The 27680-nt window shown below is 46.3% G+C and overlaps 1 protein-coding gene across 7 annotated transcripts in view; it reads right to left on the reverse strand.

Moving 5' to 3' along the window:
- Window positions 1-22382, reverse strand: part of KIAA1671 — a 212717-nt gene extending 190335 nt beyond the window's left edge. For all 7 annotated transcript variants that reach the window (XR_013978975.1, XR_013978976.1, XM_080979178.1 and 4 more), the window contains exon 1: window positions 22271-22382. The gene's annotated coding sequence lies outside the window, so the exon portion shown is untranslated. The remainder of the gene's footprint in view (window positions 1-22270) is intronic.
- Between the last annotated feature and the right edge of the window lie 5298 nt (window positions 22383-27680).

A 27680-nucleotide genomic window follows, 5' to 3' on the forward strand; every position in this document is an offset into this window, starting at 1 on the left:
CTAGCAGACAGAGGATCTAACTCCTGAATGTACTCTTCTGTGTAGAAAGTAGTTTGATGTTAAATACACACACACACACACACACACAGAGAGAGAGAGAGAGAGAGAGAGAGAGAGAGAGAGAGATACCCTCCACAAATTTTACTGACAAATATGAAGCCACAAATGTTAAGAAAGATGGCTTCTTAATTTAGCTAGTGCAAAGCCAACTCTAGATGACCAATGAGACCATGACTTGCAACCTTGTCAGATAGCATAAAGCAACACAGACCAAGCCAAAGATTTCCCCTAGAAGATTTTCTAGTGAGATATCCTGCAAGGTGAGCACCACCCACCGAAACAGTCCTACTCTGTGCACAGCAGTGCGTACAACGAAGACACATCTGCACTGGTGCAAGAAAGCAGTAAAGGAAAGGACTAAAGTTCAGCAGTACAGCATCTGATGTTCACATGTAAATTTAATCCCTGCTATCTCCTGGGAGGTCTAGGAGAAACTCCTGAAGAGCCACTGCCAGTCAGAGTAGACAATATTGAGTTAGATCAGGGGTCCTCAAACTTTTTAAACAGGGGGCCAGTTCACTATCCCTCAGACACTGTTGGGGGCTGGACTATAGTTTGAAAAAAATATGAACAAATTCCTATGTACACTGCACATATTTTATTTGTAGTGCATTTCCCAATCCCCAAAGAAAGGGAAGCGAGAAGGAGAGCGGGCTGGCAGCGCAAGCAAGAGGCTCGCCTTTGTCTCCTCCCATCCCAGGGAACAAGCCTGCTCTGTGGGGCTTTCGGCAAGGCACCTCCTCCTCCGAGGAGACCCGCAAGTGGAGGAGGCGGCTGCCAAGGTAGGGGCGCTGCGACACGGCCGGATCAGACGAACGCCCGTCTCGTTTGCTCATGAGCAAGCCCCTCGGAGGTTACCCTCATTGCAAGCGCGTTTCAGAGCTTGTAATGGGGAATTGGGCAGCGGTGATCCTGTGCCTCCTTCCATTGGGAATAAGGCCCAGGGAAGGCGGCGGCGCTGTTTAAAAAGTTTGAGGACCCCTGGATTTGAGGATTTAAGATAATGTTTGTTTATAGAAAGTAGCTTTGTTGGGTGTTATATTGGATTGGATGAAGTGAATATTGTATTTATATAGTAGACAGATGAAGAATAGGAAGTTCTTTACTTTCTGAATCATATTTTTCTCTTTCTCTTTTCACTTCTTTTCTACTCTTTTTTCTGTCTTTCTTTCTTCACCCCTCCCACTTTTTATGTTTTTATTATATCTAGGAAAAAAGTCTTAGTTTGGTTAAAAAAAGAAAATATATTAAGTTTTGTATTTTTCTCTATCAATGTAAACTACCCTCCTTTTTTCCTCATGGCAACAGTCCCAAGGCAGCTACTCCCAATTCTTCTTTGTGCAGAACAAAATCCAACAGAGAATTTCATAGACTTTAAAACAAACAAACAAACAACCAAACCCTGTTCTATACAGAAAATATGAAAAGGTCCCAAAGAAAATAATTCAGTTGCATTATCTAAATACACTAACCATGAGCAGAGCTTTGAGGTGATGAAAGCTTTCACTCAGGAAACTGATGTCAAAGTCTTGTATTGCTAGAGGACTGAGAGCCGTGGAACATCCTTTCCAATAGTGTGGGCTCTCAAGAGTTCAGCAGGAAAGGAATCAGGAGAGCAGCCAAATCTTAGTCCTTTTTCTTCCTTTCTTGAAGCTTTTAATGCTAAAAGCACTCTAGAAGAGGAAGAAAAGTAACCACAGAGCTCCATCTCTAGTTACATGCTTGAGCTCATCATTATCTCTGCTGAAAAGTTGGAAGAATACAGATGGCACAGTCAAGCCCCAAAGCCCTGCTCTCAAGCAAGGCTGGCATCTTGAGATTAAGGGAGCTACTTCAGGAGAAAACTCTAAGCTGAGTTTATTGAGGAAAACCACACAGAAACAAGGAGTGGGAAGGCCCTGTTGTGACAAACTGACGAAGCATCATGCAGCTCGGGGGGAGTGGGGGGGAAGAAGCACAGGAAGACACATTCAGGAATCCAGCTCATCCTGAGACAGACATCCCAGACTAACAGCCAAAGTTGCTTGGACAGCCGCCCAGCTGCATCTATCAAGTAAGAAACCCCACCCACAAGAACAACATTCTCTTCAGATAAAATTGCCCTGATAGGACTGTGGGGGAACTCAAGTGGTGTCTCTTATGGGCACCCTCTGTCTCCTTCTCTTTTTGGGTTCCCTTCCTAAATCACTGCCTCAACCACAAATGAGAACCTGGGTCCCTGATGAGCCGTGTCCTTCTTCCCCTTCTGTCAAAATTTAGAGTAATCAAGAATGGGACCTGTCTCTCCCCCCCCCCCTTTCTTATGATGGCCTGTAAATCAACAAGCGTGCCATCTGTGATACGTTAGTGAGGAAATCACAGTTACAGCTTGAACACAGATAACACGCAGGTTGTGGCATTGTTACCATTACCCGTTAATATACTTCTCAAGATCAAGGCACGGGCCAAAGGCAGTGTCCCATAGAATGCCATGAGTCATACAGACTTCTATCAACAACGTCCGAGATCTCTTCCAAAGTAGGTTGGGCAGACAACATTTAGCAGTTTCATTCAAGCCAGAGTTGCACTGGAAGCTCCCCATGTTCTCTGTTTCACACACAGCACACAACTCATAAGATAGGAAGAAAATCCAAGGTGGCATAAGGCTTTTGCTCCCCTTTTGCTCCATGTCATAGGCAAACTGAACCGTCCATCTTTGGCATCTACCTCATGGAAGTGGGGAGAGACTCAGAAGGAGCTGCGCTGCAAACGGCTGCCTCGTGGCCTCAGAGCTTCAGGGGCACTGGATGGCCCACACTTGAAGCACCCAAAGGCAGGAAGCCTGCCCCAGCCTTCACACGTGGAACTAATGACAGATGGATCTCCTGGCAGCATCCCCTTGTGTCCTTGGCCCAGAGTGGCAAGCAGATGCCAGCAAAGGCTTCCCACACACAGACCCAAGGCAGGCTTTGGGTGCTCAGGTTTATTCATAGTCCACATTCAAATTAAAAAAACACACAAATATTTTATTGCATACTACCAAGCGTGGAAGGGAGAGGAGGGGACACAAAATACAGGAAAGCCCTTCAAACACTAAGCTTTTCATTAATTAAATTTAAAGAAACCACCTTAACAATTCTGTAGAAGTTGCTTGTGAAACTTAGCAGCTTTGAACACAAACTTTCCAACCAATTTACTTACATAATGACCGTTTATTCATGATCAAGAACGCCATATATATACAACTCTAAAGGCTTTCCAAGGAAGGGAGCAATCAAAGGACAAATAAAGTCTAGTTTTTTCAACCTCATAAAAACTGCACAATACTAACTCATGTAGGACACTTTCTAACTCTTCACTACCACATGGATATGCACGATTCATATTTCAAATGCTATTAAATCTTCCTTCTAAAATAGCTGAGGAGGAAATACTGAAATGAAACATATTATTTCCTATATTTGGGGACACACAATGATGTAAAAAAAAATTAACACCACCTCCCTGTAGATCCATAGCAACTCCAAAATGAAATGGAGCACAAATCTTATGGGGATATGTTAGGATCAGAGCTCTAGTATATTTGACCTGTCTTCTTTTAGCCCAAGGAAGGGGGATGGGAATAAAAGATACAGTGGTACCTCGGGTTACAGACGCTTCAGGTTACAGACTTCGCTAACCCAGAAATAGTACCTCGAGTTAAGAACTTTGCTTCAGGATGAGAACAAAAATTGCGCAGCGGCAGCGGGAGGCCCCATTAACTAAAGTGGTACCTCAGGTTAAGAACAGTTTCAGGTTAACAACAGACCTCCAGAACGAATTAAGTTCTTAACCCGAGGTACCACTGTACTGACATACCATAGGTAGAATTTTGTTTTCCAGGAAAATAATAATAATAATAATTTATTATTTGTACCCCGCCCATCTGGCTGGGTTTCCTCAGCCACTCTGGGCGGCTTCCATAGAAACCAAAAATACACTAAAATATCATTAAAAACTTCCCTGAACAGGGCTGCCTTAAGATGTCTTCTGAATGTCAGGTAGTTGTTTATCGCTTTGACATCTGATGGGAGGGCGTTCGACAGGGCGGGCGCTACTACCGAGAAGGCCCTCTGCCTGGTTCCCTGTAGCTTTGCTTCTCGCAATGAGGGAGCCGCCAGAAGGCCCTCGGCGCTGGACCTCAGCGCCCGGGCTGAACGATGGGGGTGGAGACGCTCCTTCAGGTATACTGCTTGTATCCCTCATTGAGTCTTCACGCACTGAAAGGGCCTGGGACATGAGTGATGGAACAGCAGCTCTGTCTAAGGCTACAACGCATACTTTCTTGTTCTTCTCCAAGGTATGCCAGGATACTGGAAAGGGCAAGGTACAAGCACATTGTTCTCATGGCAACGGTCCATACACCCCAACCTGCTCTCAGCAGTGCTACAAATTGTGGAGCAAATGGCTGGCATCTGCAAAGGGAGCATGACGATCCATTGACTGTTCTCAAAGTCCTTCCATGATCATGATCACATGCTCTTCTACTGTTTGACCAGAAATATGAGCCTATAGCAAAATCCAAGCCATCACATCCGCCACAGAGATCCTTCTCCACCTACCACATCTCTAGCTGCTGCCGCTTGGAAATCCACCTGAAAATAATTACATAACCTGGCCCACTGCACCCAGCTCAGCAGTTGTTTGTAGGGCAAAATGCATCCCCCTCTCTCGCAAATCAAGCCCTCTCTGTGAGCTGAAATGTTTTACATGCTTCACATCTAAGTAGGTCAACTATCCTAAACTGTAAGTCAGCCTTATAATTAAAGTAGGCATCCAAACCGAAAATTTGTAGTTGCAAGGACTCTGCCCTTTGTCCACTAGGAGGATTTGGGCTATGACCTTCCATGGCCCCTTTTCAGTGGCTGCCCCCAGACTTCAGAACCCCCTTCCCAGGGAGACTGGCTCCCTCCTTGATGTCCTTGCACTGGCAGGTGAAGGCAACTTTATTCCTGGAGACTATGGGGAACTGATTACTTTTAAGGAAAAGGCTTTTAATAGTGTGCTCCTCTGGCTCACCAGAAGTGGCTTAGTCATGCTGGCCACATGACCCAGAAGTTGTACGCCAGCTCCCTCGGCCAATAAAGCGAGATGAGCGCTGCAATCCCAGAGTTGTCCACGACTGGACCTAATGGTCAGGAGTCCCTTTACCTTTACCGTTTTCACTACATGTATTTTAATATATCTCTTTGTTCCCTTATATAGCCTATTATAGTTTTATTACTTTTAAACTATTATATTCTATATGGTTTTAGCTCTCTGTGTTTTATTTGTTTTGGTTTTTATTTCTGTGTGCTTCCTTGAGCTGCAGAAAGGTGGGATAAAATAAATAAAATAATATTGTCAGAGCTGCTTCCAGATCCTAGCTCACAGAGGATCACGCTAGCCAGCAATCATTAAATAAAAGTCTTTATTGAGTTACAGTTTCCATTCTCAAGCTGCTGCGTGCAACTCTACGTCTCATGGTTAGATCGGCGAAGCTCCATCTGAGTCTCCGCCCCTTGTACACCAACTTAATATCCTAGCCTTGCTCCACCTTTTCCGCCTGACTGTTCTTCTCTGGGTCCCTCTGCCCCCCGGGGTCTCTTCCTTCCGGGATTCCTCTGACGCTGACGCTGACCCCCCTGACTCTTCTCCCTCCTTTCGGCGGGCTTTAGGACCTGGCTCCCTTTCCGGGCTGCCTACTGCGCCACCTTCCTGTGCATTTGAACTTGGCACGCGCGCCCAACCTTCCACCTTCCGTCTGACCGTTTCTTCGCTCCCCGATGGAGGTGTGGCCACTCCTGACTCGTGCCCTCCCCCCTGTTGTGAGCTGCCAGCGCTTGATCCCTGGCGCCCTTCCTCTTCCCTGCTCTCTGGCGGTGACGCTGGTCCTGATTTCCAACTGCTCCCCTCTGAGTCCCCTCTGGCTCTATCTTCCTGGGGTGTCCCCCTAGGCTCCCCCCTTGCCCTGGCCACTGGTGCTCCTTTCTGTGAATCTTCTGATTCACTGGAAAGACTCGGAGATCTCGGGTCGTCGTCATCACTCATCTTTTCTTCTGCCTCCTCTCCCTCGCTCTCTGTTTCCTCCCTTGCCCTTGCCTCTGCTCCTGAACCCCTGACATCCATCCCCCCCTCGAAGCCCCCTCTTCCCCCCTCCCCTCCTTCCGGTGCGGGATCTGGGTGCTGCCGTGTCAGGGGGACGAATGTCGGATACAGTTCGCTTCCCGTGGCGGGCCGCCATCCGAAGTCTTCCGGTTCTTCCTCCCTGCTCTCGTTGACGACGGTCACCTCCGCTTCCATCTCTGTGCCGCCGTGCTCGAAACCCGGGTCGTCCCCGAAAACGTCCATGTCCGTCTCTCCCTCGTTGCCTTCTGGAGACGTTGCTCGTCCTGGACCCTCCAGCCACCTTCTGCGGAACTGCTCCTCTGGTCGATCATCCCACCAATACGAGGGTTCTGAAGCAGATCCCGAGGGTGACCCCTCCGGGGAACGGGCGTCTCGTGTCGGTTCCTCGTCCGAGTCGAACCCCCGGAACGTGCTGGCTGAAAGCGTGGGCGTGAAAAGCCAGTCGTCGAAAAAGTCTGCTGGCATTGGCCTATGTGGGAAGAGGGCATGAAACTCTTCTTTGAGCAGAGGTTCGTCTAAAGCGTAGCCCGGCACCCAGCTGTTGGCACTGGCCGGGGTGCCCTCCTTGGCGAGAAGGTATTCTACCCCCTCTTCCCCCCATCTGGAGTCCAAAATCTCCGTGACTTCGTTGATGCGCTCCTCCTGTGCCACTCCCCCTTGCCCGGTTCTCTCTCGGAGCGGACCCGGTGCCGTTCCTGGTTCCTGAAACCTGTGAGGTGCCTTGTAGGGAGTGAGCACCGATCTGTGGAACACCGGATGCATTCTGGAACCCTCCGGAAGAGCCAGCCTGAAAGCCACCGGGTTGACCTGTTCGTCGACTTGGTAGGGCCCCAGTTGTTTATGCCCTAGTTTCTTCTTCGCCAACGACCTGGCCGGCACTGCGTGGGCTGCTAACCAGACCCAGTCTCCCACATGGATCTCTTCGCCAACCCTTCTGTGTTTGTCCGCTTGTACCTTGTATGCGTGTTTAGCCAGCTCCAGGTGCCGCCGCAGCTGATCGTGGACCTCCTGCAACTCCGACGCGAACGCATCTGCTGTCTGCGGCTCCCCCTCCCCCATTCTTTCCAGTCCCGGGAAGGTTCTAGGGTGCCTCCCGTTGTTGGCGAAGAACGGCGTGACCCCCGTGGACACGTGCTTCGTGTTGTTGTAGGCGAACTCGGCGAGAGGCAGGTAATCCACCCACGTCGCAGGCTGTTGATTCGCATAACATCTCAGGTACTGCTGCATGATGGCATTGACCCGCTCCGCTTGCCCGTTGGTCTGTGAACAGTTTGGCGGTTTGTTCCGCCGTGGCCACCTTCGCACACGGAATGAAATGTGCCATCTTGGAGAACAAATCCACCACCACCAGCACAGCCGTCTTGCCCCTCGAGCTGGGCAGATCCGTGACAAAGTCCAGGGCCACTCTCTCCCATGGCTCGAACGGAGTTTGCAGCGGTTCCAGCAGTCCGGCCGGCGGTCTGTGCACTGGTTTGGACCTCTGGCAGGTGTCACACCTCGCCACGTAGTCCGCGACTTCCCCTCTCATTCCGGGCCACCAGAAGTCTCTGGCTACTAATTCCACCGTCTTCTCCTTGCCAAAGTGCCCGGCAGTGGGCGCGTCGTGCAGCTGCTGCAGTACCTTGGCGCGAAGTTCGTCTCCCGGCACGTAGATGGCCCCTTTACGGATGAGCAAACCATCTCGCAGCTGGAACTCGTCGGTCGCTGCCGTGCCCCTGTGCACCTCTGCCATCTTTGCTTGCGCGAAGGAGTCATCCTGCAACGCTCGTCGCACCGCATCCAGGTCAACTGTCGCCGCCGCGCACGCCCACACTGTCGGTGCGAAGATGTGCATGGCGGCCGCTGGCGTTGCCTCCTCCAGATACTGTGGCTTACGGGAGAGAGCATCCGCCATGATGTTGGTGTCCCCCGGGACATACTCTATTCGGAAGTCGAAATTCGCAAAGAACTCAGCCCAACGTATCTGCCTCTGGTTCAGGAACTGTGCCGTGCGCCAGTGCTCTAGATTCTTGTGGTCCGTGCAGACCTGCACCGTGTGCTTGGCGCCGATCAGGAAGTGCCTCCACGCTTTGAACGCTGCATGAATGGCCAGCAACTCCCTGTCCCAGATGGTGTAGTTCTGTTCGGACTTGCTGAGCTTCCTTGAGTAAAACGCTCCCGGCCTCCAAACCCCCTGCGGGTCTTTCTGCAGCAGGACTGCTCCCACGGCTCTGTCCGAAGCGTCTGTCTCCACCCTCATCGGCCTGCTGGGGTTGACATGAAGCAGCTGCTCTTCCGACGCGAAGAGACGCTTGAGTGCCTGAAAGGACTGCTCCGCCTGCTCTGTCCAGATGAACTTCTTTTTCTTGGAGCTGAGCGTGTCCGTGATGGCCGCTGTCTGCATCGCAAAGCCTTTGATAAACTTGCGATAGAAGTTCGCGAAGCCGACAAACCGTTGGACCTCCTTCCGGTTGCGTGGGCTTTTCCAATCCAACACTGCTCGGACCTTGGCGCTGTCCATGGCGAGCCCTTTATCAGACAACTTGTAGCCCAGGAAATCCACCTCCGTCACGTCGAATTGGCACTTCTCCAGCTTGGCGTAAAGCCTATGTTGCTGTAGCCTGCTCAGCACTTCCTTGACGTGTCTGTCATGCTCCTGCTGCGATTCCGAAAAGATCAGGATGTCATCCAAGAAACAGACGCACGTCTTGTAGAGGAGCCCCGCCAACACGTGATGCATGAAAGCTTGAAAAACGTGGGAGCCATTTTGCAATCCAAAAGGCATAACTCTATATTCGTAGGTGCCCAGGGGCGTGAACATGGCTGTCTTCCACTCATCTCCCTCCCGCATGCGAATGAGGTTGTATGCCCCTCGCAGGTCCAACTTGGTGAACACTCTGCCCTTCCGTACCTTTGCGAGGAGGTCGTCGATTCGGGGCATGGGGAAGTCCGATGGCTTGGTCACACTGTTCAAGATGCGAAAGTCCACTACAAGTCTTTTTTGGGGCGTGTCCCGCTTCTTAACAAAGAATACCGGACTGCCCCCCGCTGCCTTGGACTCTCGGATGAAACCGCGCTCCAAATTATGATCTATGAACTCTTTGAGTTCCTGCAGTTCGTCCTCAGACATGGAATACAGCTTCCCTTTGGGCAGCGCCGCCCCCGGCAGCAGGTCAATTTTGCAGTCATATGGTCTGTGGGGGGGTAGCCTGTCTGCCTCCTTCTCGCAGAAAACCTCCAAAAATTCTGCGTACTTGTGGGGAACCGCTTGCAGCGTGCCTAGCTGCAGCTGTGACTCCTCTTCCCCTCCTTCCTGCCTGGGCACGATGCAGTGTTCAGCGCAAAAGGAAGAGCCGAAGGTCAGCTGCCTCTGGTACCAAGCCAGCGTCGGGCTGTGCTTGTCCAGCCAACTCATGCCCAATACAATAGGCGTGTCCGATAGTTGAGTGACATTGAAGCTGATGATTTCCCTGTGATTCCCAAGTCGCATCACCATTGGTGGCGTCTGCTTCACCACTTGCCCCCCTAGCAGCTCCCTGCCATCCACCGTGACAACCTGCAGGGGCAGCGTGGCAGGCAGCAACTGTATAGCGTGCCGGTCGACAAAGTCCTGCCCTATAAAGTCCGCATTGCTTCCGGAGTCAATGGTGATTGGCACGTCCATGGTGATTCCATTGGGCAGCTGGAGCGACGCGGTGAGCCTCACTACCGGTTTGGGCGGGAGGGGGTCCATGGGCTGTAAAATCTCTGGGGACTGCTTCACTGACACGTCTGGCTGGGCCCCAGTGCCTCTTCCTCCAACCAGACTCCGTCGTTTCCCTGCTGTGGTTGTCCTTGCTGCGTTGCTGCAGTTACCATTGCTGAGGCTGCAGTGTGCTTGTGGAGCCTCTGGGGACACTCTTTCGCCATATGCTGTGGATCATCGCAGATGTAACACTTCCTGTTCCCTCTAGGAGGCTTCGCTTTCACTGCTGCCGGTGCTAGGGCTCTGGCTGCTGACTGAGCCCTTGCACCTCCAACCTCCATAGGTTCCGCTCCTCCTCCTGGCGGAGGCGTGGATTGCGCACGCGCTGCTTCTCTGGGAAGGAAGGAGGAGCCCCTGGCTGGTTCGCGCCCTCCACGCCCTTCGTCCCTGCTCCACGGACGTCCTTCCAGCCGCACCCCCACCGCCAGCGCCCTCTGAACGATCTCCTGCGTGGTCCGGGGTCTCTCCCCCCTCGCAATTTCATCTTTAACCGAGCCGTGCAATCCCTCCCAAAACAGGTCTCTTACAGGAGCCGAATCTCTGTCCCATTCCAGGGCACTGACCAAAGCGGAAAAGCGGGCATGGTACTGCCTTACGCTGGCCCTCCCTTGCTTCAGTCCATGTATCTGCTGCCGAGCAAGATCCACGTCAATGCTTGATAAAAAGCACCCATCCATCGCTTTAATAAAGGCATCCGCATTTTGGAGCGCCGGATCCTTATCTCTCCACAAATTGCGCAGCCATGCTTTAGCATCTCCATGCAAATGGGACATGATGAATCCCACCTTCTCTTGCTCATCTCTAAAGTCTTTGTTCAGCAGTTGCAGTGCACACATTACATCTGCTCTAAAGTTGGGGTACTGTTGCAAATTCCCATCGAAGTGAGAGACCAGACCGCCTGTTCGTCTCCCCAACCCAATCCCCTCCGGTTTGGGTGTCAGTTGCCCTTGCTTCGTAAGCACTTCCAACCTGACCTGGAGATCCCTGTAGGCGGCAGCTGCGTCCTCCTCTCTCTTCCTGGATGCAAGAGCCTCGGCATTCAGTCGTGTCACTGCTTCTCTGAGTTCCACTATCTGCTGTTCGGCCGTCATGTTGTCTGCCGTTCGTGAGCTCGCTAGTAGGCACCCGCTTTCTCTCCTCTCCGCGAGGACGTAGATGCCCACAATCTAGGGATGGAGCTTACTGTCAGAGCTGCTTCCAGATCCTAGCTCACAGAGGATCACGCTAGCCAGCGATCATTAAATAAAAGTCTTTATTGAGTTACAGTTTCCATTCTCAAGCTGCTGCGTGCAACTCTACGTCTCATGGTTAGATCGGCGAAGCTCCATCTGAGTCTCCGCCCCTTGTACACCAACTTAATATCCTAGCCTTGCTCCACCTTTTCCGCCTGACTGTTCTTCTCTGGGTCCCTCTGCCCCCCGGGGTCTCTTCCTTCCGGGATTCCTCTGACGCTGACGCTGACCCCCCTGACTCTTCTCCCTCCTTTCGGCGGGCTTTAGGACCTGGCTCCCTTTCCGGGCTGCCTACTGCGCCACCTTCCTGTGCATTTGAACTTGGCACGCGCGCCCAACCTTCCACCTTCCGTCTGACCGTTTCTTCGCTCCCCGATGGAGGTGTGGCCACTCCTGACTCGTGCCCTCCCCCCTGTTGTGAGCTGCCAGCGCTTGATCCCTGGCGCCCTTCCTCTTCCCTGCTCTCTGGCGGTGACGCTGGTCCTGATTTCCAACTGCTCCCCTCTGAGTCCCCTCTGGCTCTATCTTCCTGGGGTGTCCCCCTAGGCTCCCCCCTTGCCCTGGCCACTGGTGCTCCTTTCTGTGAATCTTCTGATTCACTGGAAAGACTCGGAGATCTCGGGTCGTCGTCATCACTCATCTTTTCTTCTGCCTCCTCTCCCTCGCTCTCTGTTTCCTCCCTTGCCCTTGCCTCTGCTCCTGAACCCCTGACAAATATTAATAATACCTGCAAGATAAGGTGGCTGCAAGGACTTCCAGAAGGAGCCTGAGCTGTCACCTTGTAGTTAAGGAGCTGGCAGAAGAAAAAAGTAAGTTTCAACTTACTTATACAGTAGTACCTCGGGTTAAGTACTTAATTCGTTCCAGAGGTCCGTTCTTAACCTGAAACTGTTCTTAACCTGAAGCACCACTTTAGCTAATGGGGCCTCCTGCTGCTGCCGTGCCACCAGCGTACGATTTCTGTTCTCATCCTGAAGCACATTCTTAACCCGAGGTACTATTTCTGGGTTAGCAGAGTATGTAACCTGAAGTGTATGTAACCCGAGGTACCACTGTATAGCCTAAGCTAAGCAAAGTGATATGTTATGAGTTACATAAATATAAGCCTCAGGGGAAGGAAAGGCAGGTCTCAGTGCTAAAGAGCTTTCAATCTAGTTTTAGATCATAGAATAATAGCTTGTGGAGTTGGAAGGAACCCCAAGGGCCATCTAGCACAACCGCCTGCAACGTAGGAATCTCAACTAAAGCATCCAAGGCAGAGGGACACCAGCCTTTCCCAGATTATTCTGCTATTGCAAAAATAAAGATTCCCACAGGATGGTGTGTCATGGGTTTTGATTGCCTTCATACTTGTACATTATCCCACTACTTATCCTTATCACCTCAAGTTCCTTCCAACTACCATGAGTTCTAAGTCTCATGGGGCGAGGATCTGTCTTTCCTTGTTGCTCTAAAAGTACTCTGCACAGTGACACGCTTTCAATTAACAGAATAATTTATATATTGCTGTTAATTAAAGCATGTATGTGTGTATGAGAGGAAACATCTCAAAGTGATTTACAATAAAAGAACACTATTAAAATCAGTATAAAATCAGTTAGAACATGATAACAATAACAATAAAACAACACTATTAAAATCAGTATAAATGTTATTAAAAGATGGTTTGTGCCAAAAGCCACCCAAAGCATCCATATACAGGTAGATTCTTAGTGTGTGTTGAACATGTATTACTGTTGGTGCACTCCATTTTTTTTGGCTGTTGCTTCAGGAGGAGGTCTATATGGAAGAAGGTGTTTGCTCTGACAAAACCCTACACAACTTAGATCAGAATCAGGGGTCGGCATCCTAAGGCCCATGGGCCGGTACCGGCCCACGGTGACCCCTGCCGCTCCTGCCCCCGCCCGCTCTTACCAGCACGGTGCAGGGACCGACTTCAAGGTTGATGGTGCCTGTACGCATGTGCACAGGTGCTTCTCCGACCCAGATGTGCCCTGGAAATAGCGTGTGCGCACGCGCACTCTTCCAGGTCAGAGCAGCGCCCGTGTGTATACGCTGTTTCCGGTGCACTTCTGGGTCAGAGCGCCAGAAATAGCGTGTGTGCACAAGCACAAGCACTTCTCAAACCCGGAAGAGAGCACATGCGCACATGCTCCGGCCCATCCTCCAACGGATTGAGCGTCAACCGGCTCATCCTTCAATAAGGTTTCCAACCTCTGGATCAGGTTACGCCTGGCTGCTGGTAGCAAATGGGTAGCCAGTGCCAATTTTTCCAATTTTTTGTGATATGCCCTCAGTCAGCAGCTCTACTCTGCAACTTAACCACTGCATTCTGCACTAACGGCAACTTCCAAACACCCATAAGGGCCGCCCCATACAGACTCCATTACAATAACTAGATCTTGAGGTTACAATGCTTGGATCATTGTAGCAAAGTTATCCCATCAAGAAAGAGCTATACCAGCCAAAGCAGTACAGTGGTACCTTTGGATGCGAACGGGATCCATTCCGGAGCCCCGTTCACATCCAGAGCAGAACACAACCCGCGTCTGCGCTGTTGCGATTCGCCGCTTCTGCACATGCACATGACGTCATTTTGAGCATCTGCGCATGCACAAGCGGTGAAACCTGGAAGTAACCTGTTCCGTTACTTCCAGGTCACCGTGGAGCGTAACCTGAAAACGCTCAACCTGAAGCGACTTTAACCCGAGGTATGACTGTACAAGGTGCTCCGAGCCACTGCGGCGACTTGAACACCCTCTCAAGCCACACATCTCTTCCTTCAGAGGGAGTGCAAACCCATCCAGAACAAGTAATTTGCTTGATTACTGGACCAGGAACCATCCTCCCCACGGTCTCTGCATTGCCAGGATTCAACTGCAGTTTGTTGACCTTTATCCAACCCACCCATTGTGCCCAGACACTGATTCAGAACTAGCCCAGGCACACCTGACTCAGATATAACAGAGAAACAGAGCTTAGTATCTGCAGCACACTGATGACACCAAGCTCCAAATCCCCTAATGACTGCTCCAAGCACTATGTAAATAAAATGAAGTAAAAATAGTGCCAAAGTAAAGGCTATGAGAAAGATCAAGATTAACATAATCCCTGTGAACCTCTGGCAGTTGCATGCCTAAACAAGCAACATTATCTCCTAACCACAGCATACGACAGATTGACCTTGGGCTAGATACTCCACCAAGTGCCTATTCCCCTCAGATCCTTCTGAAGCATCTCATAGGCTGCAAAGCAGAGCTTTGTTCTCCTGACAGTAGCTTCATTATTTCACAATTAAGCAGAAAGCCAAAAGCACACATCCGCACCCAACAGAATCCGGTAGAGGGTCAACCAACGCAGAACAGAGATGGATAATAACCTACTCAATTGTAACCTAATTCACTTGTAACACATATAAATATTATTTTACACACCTTCTGTTATACATCTCTAGATGGCAAGTTAAAGATGAGCTCTTTTCACAGTTTAAATCTTAATTTCACTAGTTGTCTTCATGGAGAAAGAGAACTTTTCTTTTTTTTTTTTTTTTTGCACAGCATAAGTGACTTCTAAAACCATGCACCTCAATTATACTTTTCATGCCACACTGATCAAAAACGACTGACTGGCATAAAGGCCTATAAGAAATAAACAGTGATGCAAACTCTTGAGGCTGCTCCCCTCAAATTAGACGTGGTCTGGGAGGGGGTGAGCAAAACACCGCTGGAACGAATCTGTTTGGAAAGGAAAAGACTCTAATACAATTATTACATTACATTACATTACGCCCTATCCAAAGGAGACTTGTAGGCACTATAAATACATTTCACATGAACAATGATGTTTATCAACTCAAGATAAAAAAAATTAAAGAGACAAGACTACCTAAGTACCTAATCTGACACATAAACACAGCCATTTTCAGTTTTCAGCCATTTATAAATTGCACCCTTGAAGAAAACATAGGACAAGAAAGCACCAGTCAAGGAAACTGACACAGCCTCTTAAAGGCCATTTCAGAGTGGAAGCTGGATTGCAAGACCAGCTCTTTTGACAATAAGGGATTCTATGCTCCAATGGGGATTGGCCTGTGGAGGAAGATGCATATAGCTGGGAGAGCAATATACTTTGGACCACCTTAAAGTATAAAAGTTAAAAGCTGCAAATCAGCAAAAAGCACCTCTAAGAACACTGATCTACTAAAAAGAAATCAATGCAAATGTGCCCAAGTTTAGATCCAAAACTAATACATTATTTTTCTTCTAATATGCATCCACTGTCAAACTTTAGATTGTAAGTGTCCTGGGACAGGGTCTGTTCAGGCCCCGTTTTCTTCCTCTCCCTTTTTTGCAGGCACTCTGAAAATATAAGAGCTGCCTTGCTGGATCAGGTCAAAGTTCTACCTAGCCTGGCTAGTTACTCACAGGAAAGCAAAAAGCACAGGGATAAGTGACATATGGTATGCATCTCCTATTTCTTTCTGTCATAAACCAGAACTGCAGACGCTTCTAAAAAGCATCCCAAATACAGTAGCTTAACTTGTAACTTGTTTGTTATGACAATACACACTACAGAGCCAGGGGATTCACCCCATTTGTCACATTCCCAACCAAAGTCAACAATCTCTTCCCCTTGATACAGTCAGTTTCCATGGTGCTACCACCATACAATTGGAGGCTGGAGTTGGCACACCATTGATACAAGAGGTTTTCTAAAATTACCATACCCTGGATAATTGCAAACTCCCTAACTGGTTTGACTAGAAAAACTGGCGTGTCTTTCCTATGCATTTATACGTGGGTCCCTATTCTTTGCCTGTTCAGTTTAACAGGTGATTTAACACCACCCTGGTGAGCAAATTACTATTTATGTGGCAAAATCAGTGCATGGTTCTTCACAGAGAAATGAAAACTTATATATAAGACAACAGATACTCTAGAGCAGTTAGGGGGATCAAGATGCACATTAAGTGGCAAAAACAATCAGGGTGGTTTGAAAAGTCAGGGGGAAACTTATTTGTGCATCACAAAATGCAGTGTCCAGTTTTTAAAAAATCTTCTGCCAAATCAAGCTGTCCAGGCATGTAAGATTTAGAAACCATATTTTAATTAATACAGCCAGGCTACCATTGTTTGATAGTGCATCCACCCACAACCTAGTCCAGATGTTTTGGAATACAACTCCCATCAACTCCAGTCACAACTGCTGCGCCGGGAGTCCAAAATATCTGGAGGATATGAGGTTGTGGCTAGATGCACTAGTGATATTGTGTGAATGAAGTTGTTAAAGCAACTGAAATAACCTTATCATGAAAATATCACTCATCTGCCAATAACCAATTAACTTTAGAAGAAGTTGGCAGTAACACAAAACAGCAATTCCAACCAGGTAGGGAAGATCTCCTCACTAGCAGCTCCATTTTTTGTCATGATCAACCCCTATAGAACAGGGGGTTGCATTCATTTAATAAGTTGAAAAGAGCCAAGAAAAATTGCCGCTCTATAAGCAAGGATCATTTGTGATATTATCATGGGTTGCACCAGCTGTCTGATACGTCACATTTATCAACTGTAAAGTTAACTTTTTTCACTCTATTCTCACACTCACATTATTTAATTTGTATTTTGATCAACTTGATGTGTTGTGATATTTCAAATGCACTACCTACTGGTATGACCCAGAATGCCAGAAAAACAGTGCTGGACATCCTCTTAGCCTAAAGGCCTGCTCTGTAATGCAAAAAATGGGTGAGGTATAAATAATAAATTATTATTACAGTGGTGCCTTGCAAGACGAAATTAATCCGTTCCGTGAATCTCTTCGTCTAGCGGTTTCTTCGTCTTGCGAAGCAACCCTATTAGCGGCTTAGCGGATTAGCGCTATTAGCGGTTTAGCGGCTATTAAAGGCTTAGCGGCTTAGAAAAAGGGGGGGAGGGGAAAAAATCTCAAGACTCGCAAGACATTTTCGTCTTGCGAAGCAAGCCCATAGGGAAATTCATCCTGCGAAGCGCTTTGAAAAACGGAAAACCCTTTCGTCTAGCGGGTTTTTCGTCTTGCGAGGCATTCGTCTTGCGGGGCACCACTGTATTATTATTCCAATGAGGGCCCTCAATTAAGCAGCTGCAGGGGTCAAGAACAAACCAGGAACTCTTGTAGTCTTGTCTCTATTTTCCCAGGTATTCTCTTCATTCACTAATATTTTAACTGAGGCTGCAACCCTAACTACATTTACGTGGGAGTAAGTTCACTGGGACTTACTTCTGTGAGAATATGCATCAGATTGCACAGCCAATGCGTCTCCTCTGCTCCAGACTTCCTTCCTTCCACTTCCTCTCTTTTCCTCATGCATTTGGTTACTTAGAATGGTTTAAGTCCGCAGGCACATTCTTGTGATTTGTCCACCCTATGTCATATTTATTCTTCACCACTTTGCTTTAGGCATTTAGGAAATAATATCTGCACACAGCTCAGGTAGTACGTATCATGTTGCAAGAGACTCTGAGGGGCACCTTTTGAATTATGGTGCAGTTGCTTGGGGGACAAAAACTTTTTGGTTCAGGCCTGTACACGTGACTTTTTAAAAGAGTGCTGCCTACAGCTGCTGAGAGTAATGGATCATTGCCATAGAAACATTAGCTACCCTTTTTCTCGCAATGAAATTTTCTCATAATTGTCACCATATGTTGCAATCCCTGAATAGCGATGCCAACTTCACTTAATGATTGCACTCGCCAGATTAATTTGAACAGAATTGTATGATCCAAAGTACCTGGAAGAGAGAGATACTCAAGATCATTCACACATTAAATCATCATTAGAGACACTGAGGTTGAGAGATCAAACTTGAAAGATTATGAACTGGATACCATGTGGTACACTGATTAAGTCTGCATCCTGCCATCTGTCAAAGACTTGTCCTAATCCTACTTTAAACACGGAAAATACAAAACTTTCTTCAAGCCAGACGTCAGGAAAGCACCTGTCCTTCCAGATTAAATTGCTCAGTTTATCACACAACAGGCACAATCCCCAATGGGATTTGCAGAGATGGTTTGCCTCTGCAAACTGAGCATGTCATGCAAATAGGGACATAAAGGCAGATTTGACAATCTGAGGAAAATGTTTAACCCGCAAAACCAGAACATTTGCAGGATACCCAGTAGCTGGTCATTTTAATGATTACTTGGTAGTGCTTTTAATGTATTTTTAAATGTTTTTATATTGCTGTATATAGCGACATTGGTATGTTATGAGAGGGTCGTTGGTATATTCTTTTATAAATACAGACACTGCCATTACACAAGGTTAGCTTGCCGTCTTAGACAAGACACATTATGCATGTTTTGGTTAACAATGCTCAAAACCAGAACATGTGCCACATTGCTTAAAGGGCAGATTGAATATACTTGCTGAGTTTCCTTTTATCCCTATGTGATCTTTTCTCACATTACAGTTTTTTTCTCATTTCTTTCTTTTAGGTTTGCATTTCTTTATGAATCTCTCATCTCCCTCCCCAATCTGAATATAAGTACTGGTATGTATGTACCTGTTTGCACTGAAAATTGAATAGAGAAACTAGAAGAAAACTATTTGACAGTTCTAATACAACAAATGCAATGGAGCATCATATAGCCTGTGTTAATTCAAGTCAGTACAGCATGAAAACTCAGGGTCGTAGGTTCAAGGCCCACATTGGGCAAAAGATTCCTGCATTGCAGAAGGTTGACTGGATAACTCTTGTGGTCCCTTCCAACTCTACAATTCCTTTTTCCTTTTTTTTAGCAATTTCAATCTAACAAAATATCAAAACATATCCTATTCATTATTCCCCCCCCCCCTTCAACTCTACAAATCTATGGGGTACAACACTTCCACAGTCAAACATGACATGATCCATAGGCAGTTCTCAGAGGAATGGGAACTAGAATCTCCAATGCCAGCACAAGGAGCCCACCCTAGTCCTTTTCTGACAGGGCAGAGCAGGCAGGAGGCTGAGGCTGCTGACACATGGAGGCTATCTATCCATTTGCTAAGCAAAGGATGCTGCTGTAGCTGCCACAAAGCAAAACACATTTTGCACAGATGCAGCCAGCAGAAACAGAGCTGGGCTCCTCAGGTTGAAATCATAGAACTGTAGGATTGGAAGGGACCCAAATGGTAATCTAGTCCAACCCCCTGCAATGCAAGAATCACAGTGCTAAATGGGCTTTAAATGCTTATATTTGTTTTCCTAACTGCTATGAGAGACATGTCATTAACATTCCTGTTTTACAGTTGGGAAGTAAATTCTATTAATTTCAGTAGGATTTTCTTCCAGGTCAATGTGCTTAACACTAGGGCATTAAACTAAGAAGTTTCGACTATCCCAGCACTCTTCCATAATATCATATCAGATACAAAAAACCAGTATTTCAAATATTCAGTAACACCAGATGTCTGATGCAGTACAGTCTATCAACAGTGTCTAGAGAACTGCTAAGAAATGACAGAGATTCAGTGAATCCACAGCTGAGAAATGATTTGACTGTCAGGTGCCTCAGAACCAAATTAACTGTGCCATCAATAGAATCAAGCTCATGCTCCCTTTGGAGTCAACTTTATCTTTCAACTTTCAGGTTACAGGCAGAACACACACCATTGTGGATGCCTGTGGAACTAGCACTAAGCTTAATGCCACAAAGGAGACCCTAATTTGCCAACCTGGTGCCCTTCCAATGTTTCGGACTGAAACTCTTGACAACCTCATGCTGGCTGGGGCTGATGGGAATTGTAGTCCAAAACACCTTCAGGAGACCAGGTTAGCAAAGGCTGCCCTAATTCAAAGCATCTGTCTTGAAAGAAGTTCAGCTGAAATAGGATGTCTATTTTTAAAAAAATAATATTTATTACTTTTAAAGATTACAAAAAGGAAAAAAAGAAGGGAAAGGGAAGAAAAAAGATGGGGAAAAAACAAAAAAAAACAATAGAATACAATGTATACACAATACACAACACATCACTAACAAATTAAGCTAAGCAAGACATAACAAACACAATTTAAAACACACATCAAACCATTTCAATATCATATCTTACATTCACTTGTTTCAACGAAACAGGATGTCTAAAGTGTTCATCAGTTAGTCACACTATTACTGCTTCAAGTAAAAAACACAATCCTACAATATCCCTTATCAAAAAAAAACTACAAAAGTATTAACATCATTAATCTGTCAACTAAGTTGCTTTTAAATGAGAAATGAATATTGATTCAAATGTGTCCAAAGCTGAAGAAGTCTTTCCATTCACATGACCACTCTCCAACTACACCACACTGCCAAAACTTTTTATTAAACACTTTGTCTGAATAATAAAAAATAGACCCAGATTCATTTTACAACCATACTATCAGCACAGGACATACCACAATAAGGGACTACCCCCTTCCCCAAATTAATTTCTTTTATAATACCACAAGTCAAAAATTAGATCCCTCCAACTAGCCAGCCCCTGGCCTTTGCTCTGGGAGATGCACAGAAGCCCAATAATCCCCTCATGTACATTACATGAAAGGAAGGGATGCTGACTTCCCATTTGCACCCCTTCCCAGTTTACAAGTGCACAGCAGTTTCCTCCAGTCTGCCCTCCCTGAGACATACACTCTATGTAGGAAATAAATGAATGATCTCTGAAGGAGAGAGAGGACAAACAATGACAATAGCATAACTCAACTAAACATAATCATCTCAAATGCAGTAAGACAAATTACGGACGTCAGAATCACTTAATTATCCCATGGGGCTTTAATGAGGTTTAAATACTATGATTTAGCTATGCAGAAGGAAGAAACTCTGGAAATAGCATAATGTGATTTTTTTTTTAGGGTAGGCATGATCAAGATGAAGCGGATTTGTTTTTGTTTTTAGTCAGAGCAACCCAATTTTGGAACAAGCCAAGCCAAGCTGCCTGGCTGATAAGGATCCTGCTCTGTCCTCCTGGCAGCTAACTAATGAGGGGGAGAAATGGGTCTGGGAAATGGGTGAAGAACAAGGAACTCGACCTGGCTCCAGCCCCTGTTGCTATTTTTCCTCTGTCAGCTTTGGCCTTTAATCCCATCAAAAGGGTCCGGCTTATTGGACGCTAAAAAGGGAGAGCCCATTACACGCAGCAAAAACAAGGGAAGGGGAGGGAGGGAGGAAGGAAGTAAAAATCACTCCAGGGAGTTTTAGACCTTAAAGAGGAGGCTCCCTTTCCTTCTTTCAAGCTTGCCTGGAGGGCTCTTCCACCCACCCACCCGCGTGCCATCCCATCCCATCCTTCCATGCTCTTCTTCCTGCAAAGAAAGCAAAGCAGGCCCTGACCCCCGACCTCTTTGCACGGCTGGAGGGTTTCGCAGGCAGGCAGGCAGGTTCTCCTCTGCCGCCTTCTCCCCAAGCTGTTGCAGAGGCGCCTGACAGAGGCGACGGGACACAAAAAATCAGAGCAAGGGTAGGGGGCACACAAAGCAGAAGGGGCGGTTGCCAGGCAGGAAAGGAGAGGAGGGGGGAGGCTCCGTGTCAGGAGGAATCTGGGGACACAGCCCTCCCCTTGGGAAAGTGCCGCCTGCACACATATAGACCCCAAGGAAGAAAATGCAAGGGGGGGTGGGAAGAGGCAGCGAAGCGGGAGAAGAGTTGGGGGGGCGCATCCCGCAGAACTGAGGAAAGGAAAGGCGGAAAAGCAAACGAGGAGACCGAAGAGGACGCGGGGGGGGGCAGGCGGGGGGCTCACAGGTGCCCAGGAAAGTCGGGAGGCGATCGGAAGTGATTTGCTGGGGGGGGGGGAGACTGCCCCGAGGAAGAGGCTTGTCTTTCGCTCGCACAAGGGGGAGACTTTGGCTGTCTTCTTGGGGAGGAGGGGCAGCGGCTGGTCCCGGAGATGGAAAAGGATCCGGGGGGGCAAGAAAGAGAGAAAGAGACCCGACTCCTCCTCCGTGCGAAGCACCTTTCTTGGGGGAGGGGGCGCCCCCTCCTCGTGAGGAGATTTTGGGAGATGCGATAGACCGAAGGCAACTGGCCGGGGGGCGTCGCTGCTCCCCCCCCCCAGCTGCATTTGGGGGAAGGGGGTCCCCAGAGGGAGGGGCCACACAATACCACCCCGTAGTCCTCACCTGGGTCCGACGGCGGTGGCGCGTGCGCGCCTGCTCCGTCCTGCCCGCCCCGCTCGGCTCCCCGTCTCTCTTTCTGGGCGTCGGGGGCGCGCGCGCAGCCCAGCTTGCTTCGCCCGGGCGCCAGGGGGCGGGGCCGCCGCTGCCTCGCTCGCAGAAGGGGGAGGGAGAGGGGCGGGGCCTGCGCACCTTCATGGGCGGGGCAGGAGGAAGCGCCTCTGTTGCCATGGGGACCGCGCGTCCCGCGCAGGCCAAGGGCGGAGGAGACGGGGAGGGAAGCGCCTCCCTTAAAGGGGGAATTCATGTATAATTGCATAACATTTCTCTGCCGCACGACTGTGTGTCGGAGGGGCTCCTGGCCCAGAGTTCAGCCTCAAGTATTGTATTAAAATTGAGTTGTATTGGAAGTGAAATTCTAGGATTATGAAAAACAATAATAAAAATTGGGATTTTTATTATAAAATATAAGACTTCTTCCCACACACAATTTCTCTTTTTGAAATAATTTGTATTGTTTTTACAAAGTAAATCAAACAATTAACATTTTTTTGAAAAATAGTAAAAATAAAACAAGATTTTTCCAAATCTTAGGACCTCCCTCCTCCCCTCTGTGGGTTTAAATGTCTATGTCAACTGCATATTATAGTTCATCCGAATTACAGTCCTCCAATATATCCAAAGTATAACACTGCAAGAATTATTCAAAGCCTGCCAAAGAGTTCAAGTGTTTACAATGTTCTTTTAAATACAATCTGTATTTGTCCTGGGACGCGGGTGGTGCTGTGGGTTAAACCACAGAGCCTAGGGCTTGCTGATCAGAAGGTCGGCAGTTCGAATCCCCGTGACGGGGTGAGCTCCCGTTGCTCGGTCCCTGCTCCTGCCAACCTAGCAGTTCAAAAGCATGTCAAAGTGCAAGTAGATAAATAGGTACCGCTCCGGCAGGAAGGTAAACGGCATTTCCGAGCGCTGCTCTGGTTCACCAGAAGCGGCTTAGTCCTGCTGGCCACATGACCCAGAAGCTCCCTTGGCCAGTAAAGCGAGAAGAGCGCCGCAACCCCAGAGTCGGTCACAACTGGATCTAATGGTCGGGGTCCCCTTTACCTTTTATATTTGTCCTATTCTCTATGGAAGTTTTGATCCTCCTGATTTCTGATTTTCCTAGTCAATCTTAGCCATCTCTGCATAGTTAACTAATTTCATCTGCCAATTCGCCTTTGTCAGCATCTTGTTCTCTTTCCATTGCTGGGCAAGCAGCATCCTTGCAGCCGTAGCCGCGTACATGAACAGTCTTCTCAAATCCTTCAGTATGTCTGCACCTAAAATTACTATTATAAACATTTTTTTAATTCATTATATTTCCCATAATTCCTTTATCTTTTTACAATTCAACTGCATATGGTAGAAGGTGCCCTCTTTTTCCTTACATTTCCAACAGACATTTGAGCTAGTCCTATACATTTTCACTAACTTATTGGGAGTTACCATAAATACCAATGATACATAATCTTCATATAGTTTTCTTTCAGCATGTAACTCGCTGTAAATTTAAAATCCTCTTTCCAAAGTTTTTCCCATGCTGCCAATTTTATGTGGTTGGGGAAACTCAGCAAGATGGGCAGGGTATAAATAATAAATTATTATTATGTTATATCCGAAATCTCTTGCCCATTGAATTATTGCTGACTTAACTTCTTCATCTTTAACAAACCATTCCAAAAACAATTTATACATTTTAGAAAGTAGTTTCACCTTATTTTGTAAATTCTTTCTCAAACCTCGATAATTCAGTGGCAAAACCCTTTCTTTTATCCATTTTAAAAACATCATTCAGCTGGTGATATTGTAACCAATCTGTTAAAATGTTGTAACCAATCTTTTCTCATATTCGATTTCTTCACAAAAATCGCTTCTAATGGCAATAACCACCATGGAGTTTTTTGTTCTAGCAAAAAAATGTATTTATCCCATACCACATATAATGACTTTCTTATTACATGGTTCAGGAATCCTTTGTGGACTTTAACTTTTTCATACCATAAGTACACATGCCATCCAAATCTGTTATCATGACCCCTGAAGTCCAAAATATCTGTATTTTGTAATGTTATCCATTCCCGGAACCAGCAGAGGCAGGCTGCCTCATAATATATTATTAAATATGGCAGGGAAAAGCCACATCTATCTTTTGAATCTATTAACAACTTATGCTTTATTCTTGCTCCCCCCCCCCCCGCGCGCCATATAAACCTTGAAATATCTCTTTGCCATTCCTTGACCACAGGAATCAGTTGAAACAAAAATTACATCCTCAGCAATACGTTCATTTTTATCACATATATCCTCCCCCAGAATGATAAATTCATCCTGTGACAAATCTCCAAGTATCTTTTTATTTCTTTCCACGCGGTCAGGTAGTTATCCTTATACACATTAATATTCTTTACTGTCAACCAAACTCCTAAATATTTGACCTTTTTGCTTATTTTTGACCTTTTTTGTCAAAATATTTGACCTTTTTTGCTTATTACCTTATCAGTAATTTTTTGTAGTTCTTTTTTATTTTGTTCTGTCATGTTTTTCACCAGCATCTTTGTTTTACTTTTATTAAGCCTGAAACCTGCCACTTGGCCAAATACATTCATCTTCTCCAAGACCCTCAGTAAACTTACCATCAGGTTTTCTGTCGTTATCACAAGATCATCTGTGAATGCTTTAAGTGTGAATACTTTATTTCCCACCACTATTCCTTTTATTTCTTCATCTACTCTTATTTTCCTTGGCAGGATTTCTAATACTAAAATAAAGAGTAATGGTGGCAGGGGACACCCCTGTCTTGTCCCTTTCATTATTTTACAACTTTCTGTTATTACATTATTAATGATCAGCTTTGCCTGTTGCTCTGAATAAATTGTGCCGATTCCTCTATAAAAAGTCTCTCCAAAATCCATCATTTCTAGTGTTTTTTCCTAAAGTTCCATGAGACGTTATCAAAGACCTTCTTCACATCTGTGAACATTAATACCGCCTGCTTGTCACTGCTGGCCTCCAGATATTCTATTATGTCAGTTCTATTCCTTATGTTATCCTTCATCTGGCAGCCACATAGAAAGCCGGCTTGATCTTGATGAATTAAATCTTTTAAAATCCTTTTCAATCTGTTTGCCAATATATTAGCAAACAGTTTATAGTCATTGTTTAGTAAGGAGATCGGCCTGTAATTCTTAACTGACATTAAGTCTGTATCATGTTCCGGAGGTGGCGCCAACGGCAATGGCGGAATCCCTCTAATTCGGAGGGAAACCGCTCCACAGAAATCGGGTCTAACACCGCTTCGGCGCAGCGGGGACCCTTTAAACCACAGGCGGGTGAAGCCTGTGACCCTGGGACTCGGCGGGCACTGTTTGCGCCCCCCCCAATCTGCAAAGGAACCCGGTAACGGGCTCCGGAACAGAGCGGGGAAGTGGCGCTGTGCTGCGAGTCGTCTGCTTCTTTTGTGGAGTGAAGCCGCGTAGCTGTTGCCGGAGAGCGCTGCCTTTTTTCCTGGACAATTCGGACTTTAAAACAAATATCCGTGAGTACTTAGAATTTGAACAAATTGGAACAGTAAATGAAGATTTGGGAAAAGGACAGAATTGGACTATAAAAAAGAAAAGAAAAAATCTATTGAATTTGGTACGGAGCGGGAAGGGCTAAACAGGAAGTCACCCTTCCGTTCTTTTGTAAATAGAACAAAGCAAAGGCAATTTATACTAGAGCTTTGAAAATTGCTTTTAAAAGAGTGGATTCCAACATTTTAAATTGGGAATATTTTTTTTTGGACTACTTGAAGCAATAAAAGGAAGTTATTTTCGTCCTGATCCTGGAGCGGGGAAGTCAGGACTGACGTGAATTTATCAAGATAATTGTGTGTGACAGATAGCTAAAAGAAGTGAATCTCTGTGACTTTACTGTTCCCTTTCGCATTTTAAAGGAATATATATGGATAAAGTATTTCAAGTATCTTGGAAATGTAGGAAAAACAAATATAAGTCTTCTCCCTAGGGGGAGCCTTTGAAACTGTAACTAATGCCAAGGACTTGACAGTTGCTACAAATAACCGTGGGAAAGCGCAACAATGTTTTCAGAAGTTGTGGTGTGCCTGCTTAATAAAACAAATATTCTACTGGAAGAAATATATGATAAGGTGAACCAGATGGCCAATTCGACTGGAAATCTTAGACAGGCTGTGGAAGGTTTTGATCAGACTGTGGGAATATATGTGGAGTCTATCCAGGACTCAAACCAGGAGTGTGTTTTGACAGAACAGGGGTTTGTGGCATTAAATCAGGAGTGTGGCTTGACAGAACAGTTTCAACAGGAGTTTGATCTTTCGGATTTGACAAAGGAACTTGGGAAAAACCAGATCTGGGAAGGGAAAGTTCGCTGTGGTTTGGAAATGGGGGGCTGGATTGACCCCCCTATGTCGGGATATCTGGACTTTTTAAATACAGTAACAGGCTGCGACATGTTTGGAATTGTGGGGGCCCACAATTTTGGAGGGCCCTTGAAGCATGCTCTTAAATACTACATGGAATGCAGCGATGAATATGGAAAAGGGTCTGATTTGATGAGAAAGGCTAAAAACACTATTAAGTTGGAGTTACTACGAGCAAGTGACTACAGCCACAAATATGAAGAAAAGCCGCGGAAGGGCCATGGAAGTGACCTGAGGGCCTCGGACATAAGGTCACCCGGTTAGATTGAGGAATAAGGACTGACAAATCCCGGAACCAGGAGGAAGGGACGTTGCATAAAGATTGGACTTGTTTATATGCTTTTTCTCTTTTCTCTTTTTTAACTAATAGAATGTTTTATAAAGTTGATGAATGATAGAATGATAGAAAAATGAATGATAGAAAAATGTTGGAGAAATTACCTGGCTTTAGTAAAGATGTATAAAGAATTATGAAAGAACATTATGAACACAAGAAGCTGGTAAAGTTAAGACTTAAATTTTAAATTTTAAGGTTTATTTTATTATAGAAAGATAGGATTAGAAAGGATTTGCTGGGATAATTAACAACTAGAATACAAAGGAAGGGAGGAGGAGGAGGTCTAAGAAAGAAGGTAATGACAGTTAAGGATCTGAAAATAATGAAATTGTTCTGTTTTTTCTTCTTTATTATTATTTTTCTTTTGTATCTTCCACTTTCTCATATTTTTATTTTTATTTTTGTATTTCTTTTTTGTGTAAGCTTTTGTATTTTTTATTTTTTGTTTTGTATTCTTTGTATTTTTTTTGAAATTTCAATAAATATCATTAAAAAAAAAAAAAAGGAATCAACGGAATGTATGCTTCTTTCCAGGATTCTGGTAACTTTCCTGTATCTAATATTCCATTCATTGCATCCTTAAGTGGTTGTACCAGAAAATC

This window comes from Podarcis pityusensis (genome assembly GCF_964106645.2).
Source record: "Podarcis pityusensis genome assembly, chromosome: 13".
NCBI classification, from domain to species: Eukaryota; Metazoa; Chordata; class Lepidosauria; order Squamata; family Lacertidae; genus Podarcis; species Podarcis pityusensis.